The sequence below is a fragment of the Symphalangus syndactylus genome, chromosome 4, assembly GCF_028878055.3.
Source record: "Symphalangus syndactylus isolate Jambi chromosome 4, NHGRI_mSymSyn1-v2.1_pri, whole genome shotgun sequence".
NCBI lineage: Eukaryota > Metazoa > Chordata > Mammalia > Primates > Hylobatidae > Symphalangus > Symphalangus syndactylus.
The window spans coordinates 99,928,745-99,936,518 of record NC_072426.2 but is presented as its reverse complement, the minus strand read 5'-3'; the positions used below and the strand labels follow the sequence as shown (position 1 = coordinate 99,936,518).

At 47.5% G+C, this 7,774-nt stretch overlaps 1 protein-coding gene and 1 long non-coding RNA gene across 14 annotated transcripts in view; one reads left to right on the top strand and one right to left on the bottom strand.

Moving 5' to 3' along the window:
* Window positions 1-4,971: 4,971 nt before the first annotated feature.
* On the bottom strand, window positions 4,972-6,383 carry LOC134736381 (uncharacterized). The gene is made up of 2 exons (XR_010120363.1): window positions 6,259-6,383; window positions 4,972-5,229 (listed from the first exon to the last, which is right to left on the bottom strand). It is a non-coding gene; the product is annotated as an uncharacterized lncRNA (long non-coding RNA).
* SEC24C (SEC24 homolog C, COPII coat complex component) overlaps window positions 6,357-7,774 on the top strand; it is a 28,130-nt gene continuing 26,712 nt past the window's right edge. For 5 of the 13 annotated variants that reach the window (XM_063637511.1, XM_063637508.1, XM_055275733.2 and 2 more), the window contains exon 1: window positions 6,357-6,479. The gene's annotated coding sequence lies outside the window, so the exon portion shown is untranslated. Of the gene's footprint in view, window positions 6,707-7,774 lie in introns of all 13 variants that reach the window. The other 8 variants (XM_063637512.1, XM_063637510.1, XM_063637507.1 and 5 more) reach the window with 4 other exon arrangements.

The following is a 7,774-nucleotide window of genomic DNA, read 5'->3' as shown; positions in this document are numbered from 1 at the left end:
AGGTTTCCACTACAAGAATGTCTCTGTTACAAGGCATAACATTATGGTGCTATAACTGTGATTATCAAAGGCTACAGAGTTTCATAAAATAGCTGCCTACCTAGTGTATGCTAAATACTGTTTGCCTTGGCATACGCCTCTATGTCCTAGAAACACTTGGGCTGGGTGCAGTGGCTCATGCCTATAACCCCAGCACTTTGAGAGGCTGAGGCAGGTGGATCGCTTGAGCCCAGGAGTTCAAGACCAGCCTGGATAACATGGTGAGACCCTGTTTCTATAAAAAATACAAAAAAATTTAGCCAGGCCTGCCTGGTCACATGCTCCTATAGTCCCAGCTACTTGGGAGATTGACGTGGGAGGGTCGCTTGAGCCCTGGAGGTCGAAGCTACAGTGAGTCGTGATCCTGCCACTGCACTCTAGCCTGGGTGACAGAGTGAGACCCTGTCTCCAGAAAAAAAAAAAAAAAGAAAGACAAGAAAGACAAAGGGGAGAAAACACTTGGAGGCAACAGAGGGAGACCTGATCTCCAAGAAAATACTTGGGATTTTGGGGTCAGAAGAATTGAACTTGGGTTCTTTTTTTTGAGACGGAGTCTCGCCCTGTCGCCCAGGCTGGAGTGCAATGGAGATCTTGGCTCACTGTGACCTCCGTTTCCCAAGTTCAAACGATTCTCCTGTCTCAGCCTCCTGAGTAGCTGGGACTACAGGCATGTGCCACCACACTTGGCTAGCTTTTTGTATTTTTAGTAGAGACAGGGTTTCACCATGTTGGCCAGGCTGGTCTCAAACTCCTGACCTCATGATCCGCCCATTTCGGCTTCCCAAAGTGCTGGGATTACAGGTGTAAGCCACTGCGCCCGACTCCCTTTTTTTTTTTTTTTTTTTTTAGACAGAGTTTCGCTCTTGTTGCCCAGGCTGGAGTGCAATGGCGTGGTCTCAGCTCACTGCTACTTCACCTCCCAGGTTCAAGCGATTCTCCTGTCTCAGCCTCCCAAGTAGCTGATACTACAGGCACCCGCCACCATGCCCGGCTAATTTTTGTATTTTTAGTAGAGACGGGGTTTCACCATGTTGGCCAAGCTGGTCTCGAACTCCTGACCTCAGGTGATCCACCCACCTCGGCCTCCCAAAGTGCTGGGATTACAGGCATGAGCCACCGTGCCCAGATTGAATTTGGGTTCTTCCATCACTTACTAGCTGTGTGACCTCAGGCAGGGCAATCACTTGGCCTCACCAGTAAAAAGAGGATTTAGGCCAGGCTCGGTGGCTCACGCCTGTAATCCCAGCACGTTGGGAGCCCAAGGTGGGTGGATCACCTGAGGTCAGGAGTTCGAGACCAGCCTGATCAACATGGAGAAACCCCATCTCTACTAAAAATACAAAAATTAGCTGGGCATGGTGGCACATGCCTGTTATCCCAGCTACTTGGGAGCCTGAGGCAGGAAAATCGCTTGAACCCAGGAGGCGGAGATTGTGGTGAGCCAAGATTGGGCCATTCGCCCCGTCTGGGAAGTGAGGAGCGCCTCTGCCCGGCCGCCCCGTGTCTGGGAAGAAGTGAGGAGCGCCTCTGCCCGGCCGCTCCGTCTGGGAGGTCTACCACGGAGGCCAGAAGCAATGTGGGGGCTGGACTTGGTGGCTCACGCCTGTGGTCCCGGCACTCTGGGGGGCGAGGCGGGTTGATCACTTCGGGCTAGGAGTTCGAGACCAGTCTGGCCAACTTGGCGAAACATGAAAAATACAACAGACAAACCAACCAACCAACTCAGTGACAACAAAACAGGTCTACCCTGGAGTCATACTCTAATTTTTTCTATTTTCCTCCCTTTCTGATCCTTTATCCCACTTTCTTTTTCTTCCTCTTCCTTCTCCCTCTTCTTTGTCAAATAGAGGATTGAGTTATTATCACTGATCCATATAAAGTCCCTCTCTCATTTAACTCCCACCCCCCATTTCTATTCCCCGACTTCCCATGTGCAACCTTCCTAATATGTTTGATACGCATCTTTTTGTTTGTATGTATTTTTTAGAAAATGTTTATTGTTTTTGTGTGCAAAAAAAAATTAATAAAAAAAAAAAAAAAAAGATTGGGCCATTGCACTCCAGCCTGCGCAACAAGAGCGAAACTCTGTCTCAAAAAAAAAAAAAAGGGGATCTAAATATCTATTCATTCACTATTCAAACATTTATTGAGTGTTAGCTACATGTCAGCCATTGTGCTATACCAATGGATTTCAATTAACCCTCAGTGCATATTAAAATCACCTAGAAAACATTTACAGCTGAGTCCCTAAAAAAAGAGCATATCAGCACATAGGATTAAATGATGATGCAATGAAGTTTTACACACACACACACACATATCCAGGTCTCATCCTTAGGGACAGATTTTATTGGTCTGGTACCTGGTAGTGGCATTTTAAAAAGCACCACAAGGCTGAGTGCAGTGGCTCACGCCTGTAATCCTAGCACTTTGGGAGGCTAAGGCAGGTGGATCACCTGAGGTCAGGAGTTTGAGACCAACCTGGCCAACATGGTTAAATTCCATCTCTACTCAAAATACAAAAATTAGCCAGGCGTGGTGGTGCATGCCTGTAATCCCAGCTACTTGGGAGGCTGAGGCAGAAGAATCGCTTGAACGTGTGAGGGAGAGGTTGCAGTGAGCCGAGATCACACCACTGCACTCCAGCCTGGGCAACAAGAGCGAAACTCTGTCTCAAAAATAAAAATAAAAACAAAAAGTGCCACAGATTATTCTAATATGCAACAGAGGTTGAGAGCCACTGAGTGCAGATACAGAAACGAATAAATTGCAACACGTTAGTCTCTATCCTCAAGAAACTATGGTACAGAGCTGGGCATGGTGGCTCACGCCTGTAATCCCAGCACTTTGGGAGGCCGAGGCAGGTGTATCACTTGAGGCCAGGAGTTTGAGACCAGCCTGGCCAATATGGTAAGACCTTGTCTCTAGTAAAAATACAAAAATTAGCCGGTTGTAGTGGCACACATTTGTAATCCCAGCTACTTGGGTGGCTGAGGCAGGTGAATCGCTTGAACCCAGGAGACGGAGGCTGCAGTGAGCAAAGATAGTGCCACTGCACTCCAGCCTGGGCAACAGAGTGAGACTCCCAAAATAAAAAAAAAAAAAAAAAAGAAACTATGAACTATGGTCTGGGCATGGTGGCTTATGCCTGTAATCCCAGCACTTTGGAAGGCCGAGGCAGGCAGATTGCTTGAGCCCTGAGACCAGCCTGGGTAACATGGTGAAACCCCATCTCTATAAAAAATACAAAACTTAGCTAGCTAAGAGTGGTGGCACATGCCTGTAGTCCCAACTACTAGGGAGGCTGAGTGGGGAGGATCACTTGAGCCTGGGAGGCAGAGGGTGAAGTGAGCCAAGATCATGCCACTGCACTCCAGCCTGGGTGACAAGAGACCCTGTCTCAAATAGAAAAAAAAAAAGGTGGGGGGAAGCGGAAGAAACTGAATCTAGGATCTACCACTTACCAGGGGTGCAACCTTTTTTTTAAGACAGAGTCTTGCTCTTTGTCCCAGGCTGGAGTGCAGTGGTGCAATCTTTGTTCACTGCAACCTCCGTCCCCTGGGTTCAAGTGATTCTCCTGCCTCAGCCTCCTGAGTAGTTGGGATTACAGGCATGCACCACAACATCCAGCTAATTTTTGTATTTTTAGTAGAGACAGCGTTGGCCAGGCTGCTCTCAAAGCTCCTGACTTCAGGTGATCTGCCTGTCTCGGCCTCCCAAAGTGCTGGGATTACAGGCATGAGCCACCATGCCCGGCCCTAGGGGGTGCAACCTTAAGCAAGACAGAGGATATTTACTTTCCTATTATCGATATGAGGCAAGTGGGATGAATCATGTGAAAATGCTTAGCAGAGGACCAGTTTAGGTCAGGTGCTCAACATATGTTATTTGGATTTGGCAAATTATTCATCTAGACTAGTGGTTCTCAATCAGCAATGGAATCACCTGGAGGGCCTTAAACTATAGCTTGCTGGGCCCCACCTCCAGAATTTCTGGCTCTTATCTATGCAAAGTGGGTCTGAAATTTGCATTTCAAGCAAGTTTCCAGGTGACACTGATACTGCTGATCACGAGGATCACACTTTAACCACTGACTATAAACTGATAGGTCAGGTGTGGTGGCTTCACACCTGTAATCTCAGCAATTTGGAAGGCTACAGTGGGAGGAATTTGAGACCACCCTGGGCAACACAGGGAGACCTCACCTCTACAAAAAATTAGCCAGATGTGGTGGCACATACCTGTAGCCCTAGCAACTCAACTACCCAGCTACTCCTGCTGAGGTAGGAGGACCACTTGAGCCCAGCCTGAGCAACATAGCAAAATCGTCTCTAAAACAGGCTGGGCGCAGTGGCTCACACCTGTAATCCCAACACTTTGGGAGGCCAAGCAGGGCGAATCACAAAGTCAGGAGATCAAGACCATCCTGTCCAACATGGTGAAACCCTGTCTATACTAAACATACAAAAATTAGCTGGGGTGGTGGCGCATGCCTGTAATCCCAGCTACTCGGGAGTCTGAGGCATGAGAATCGCTTGAACCCAGGAGGCAGAAGTTGCAGTGAGCCAAGATTGGGTCACTGCACTCCAGCCTGGAGACAGAGCAAGACTCCGTCTCAAAACAAAAGAGGACAAGAACAATCTGCTTGTTTAGTAAAGCATGCTCAATGCCTAATATATAGTTTCCAGCACAGCCTAAAGTGCAAATTTTTCAGCGAATAAACCACTCTGTGCCTCAGAATAACTAATATTTACTGTCAATAATATGAGAACAAACACTTTTGTTCATTGCTCTATTTCCAGAACCAAGAACATGGCTTGGCACACAATGTAAGGGCTCAATGGGTTCACCCTGCCTGCTGCCTTGACAGAGCTGATTTATCAAGACCAGGGAATTGCAATGGAGAAAGAGTAATTCACGCAGAGCCAGCTGTGTGGGAGACCAGAATTTTATTATTACACAAATTAGTCTCCCTGAGTATTTGAGGATCAGAGTTCTTAAAGATAATTTGGCGAGTAGGAGCTTGAGAAGCGGGGAGTGCTGATTGGTCAGGTTGAAGATGGAATCACAGGGAGTCGAAGTGAGGTTTTCTTGCTGTTTTCTGTTCCTGGGTGGAATGGCAGAACTGATTGAGCCAGGTTACCGGTCTAGGTAGTCAGCTGATCCAATGAGATCCAATGAGTGCAGGGTCTGCAAAATATCTCAAGCACTAATCTTAGGTTTTACAATAGTGATGTTATTCCTAAAAGCAATTTGGGGAGGTTCAGACTCTTGGAGCCAGAGACTGCGTGACCCCTAAACTGTAATTTGTAATCTTGTAGCTAATTTGTTAGTCCTGTACAGACAGACTGGTCCCCAGGCAAGAAGGGGGTCTTTTCAGGAAGGGGCTATTATCAATTTTGTTTCAGAGTCAAACCATAAACTGAATTCCTCCCCAAAGTTAGTTCCACCTACACCCAGGAATGAATAAGGACAACTTAAAGGTTAGAAGCAAGACGGAGTCGGTTAAGTCTGATTTCTTCCACTATCATAATTTCCTCGGTTGTAATTTTGCAAAGGCAGTTTCAACAGCAGTGCTCGAAAAATTATTAAATCAATAAATAGTACTGAAAAGTTCAAATGAAGTCATTTATATGAAAAAGAAATCCTAGCATTGTTAGGTATAATTACTTAGCCATTAAACGAGGTACTAATAATTTGCAGGAACTATAACTCTTCCAACACAGAGCAGAGATCTTTTGGCTCTGATAAAGCTCTGCACCTAAACGAAGGCGCTGTATAAAAACGGTTAATAACAATTGACCTTTACTGAGTGCTTACTATGATGCCAAGCGGCCTATGTGGCCTAATTTCCTCCTCTCAAGTTCTTATACGGGCATTATTATTATTTCCATTTTACAAGCTGTAGAGCCAGACCTCAGACCCCTACATGCAGGTTGACAACAGTTGGTGCCCTTTACCACCACCACACGTTCCGCAAATCTCATGACCAGCAAAAGCCATAGGTGAGATCAACCTAGCGGACGGAAATCAACGGGGTCAGGGGTCAGCAGGAAGTGACTACAAGACTCTAGCTCAGAGGTCACTAATACGTCACAGGCAGAGTGAAGGGGCATTATTAAAGATAGTTTGACAAATTCTTTTTAATCTTATTTCTGTTGGTGAGGCCATAAAGTGACCGGAACATCTGAAAAAAAATGTCAGGAGGGAAATACATACGACTTAGCAGAGAAGCCCAGGCGGCGGCCATGATGGGAAGATGAAAGAGGCGCATGCGCAGCATCCGGGTTCCCGAAATGCAGACGTGGCAGAAGGAGTGGCCCGGCCCTAAAGGGTGGAGGAGGAACTTCCGGGGATGACGCGACGGCCCCCTCGGAACCGGAAGTGGAGCCTGGGATCCTTGACGTTAGGAACGAAGTCTAACCTGGATCTGGAGCCGGGTGAGGAGTGGCATCGGGAGGTTGTAGGGTAGGAAAGCAAAGGAGAGGTCAGGGTATTACTGGCCAGATTGGGGTCCGGTTTCAGAAAGAAGGGAGGAGCCTGGGGGCGGGGCCTGGGAAGAGACCCTCACCTCACGCATCCACCACCCAGGAGCAGGTCCTAGACCCTCTCTTCGTCTCCCGGCCCAGATTCCAGCTCCTGCTTCCGGCCCCGAGCCTGTTAAAAGGTGCAAGACGCTTGGTCTTTGTGCTTAACAGAGCAGCCCCCTCTCTTAACGTGGCCCTAGAAGCCGACTTGGCTTCTCGGTCTTGATCCGAGGCTCCATGGCTTGACTACTTTCAGAGTTCTAGGAAGCTTGCCCCGCCCCCTTGGGTTGTCACCCTCGACTATCCACCCAGAATGGAGTCGAGACTTCAGTCTGACTCCAGGCTCTGTGAATGTGTTTGAGGGGATTATTTTCTGGAGAAGAAGCTCCTTTCTTTGCCCCTCCCCCGGCTTTGGAAACATAAAGGGAGGGGACATATTTTAAACTTAGGGTCAGTGACCTGTGTAAGGTTTAGGGTTTGGAAGAACAGCTACTGAGATAACTGAGTTTAAAAGAGTTTTAGACCAGGATCAGCTCCTCTTCTATAGTCAAGGTGGCCCTTCTAGCAAAGAGGGAGAGGCCCATTGTTCCCTCAGCAGCAACTCTGAGTGCTCCTGCTTCGTGGGCCCCTTCTGTCGATAGGATAATTGGAATGATACAGCTGTTGAAAGTAGATGTGATGAGGTAGTTTTCTTGGAAAGACCCTATTTAGAAAAGGCCGTCTAATTCATCCCTGTGTTGGTGAGCAAGATTGTAATAATTTTGATGGTGGCTGAGATTCATAACAATCGTAAGGGGAGCAGAAACAGGAGAGTTGGAGAAGTGCATTGGAATTTAGAATATTCATAGTCTTCTGCTTGAGGGATGAGGTGAATGATTTTTTCCATGAAATCTAACTCTAACTTTGCCCCTGATTCTTGAACTGTTTCCTCAGATTATGTGAAGAAGTTTTGGTGCCTGTTCTGCACTCGGTTTTTTTTTTGTTTGTTTTTTTTGTTTTTTGAGACGGAGTCTTGCTCTGTCGCCCAGGCTGGAGTGCAGTGGCGCAATCTCGGCTCACTGCAAGCTCCGCCTCCCGGGTTCACGCCATTCTCCTGCCTCAGCCTCTCCGAGTAGCTGGGACTGCAGGCACCCGCCACCACGCCCGGCTAATATTTTGTATTTTTAGTAGAGACGGGGTTTCACCATAGTCTCTATCTCCTGACCTCG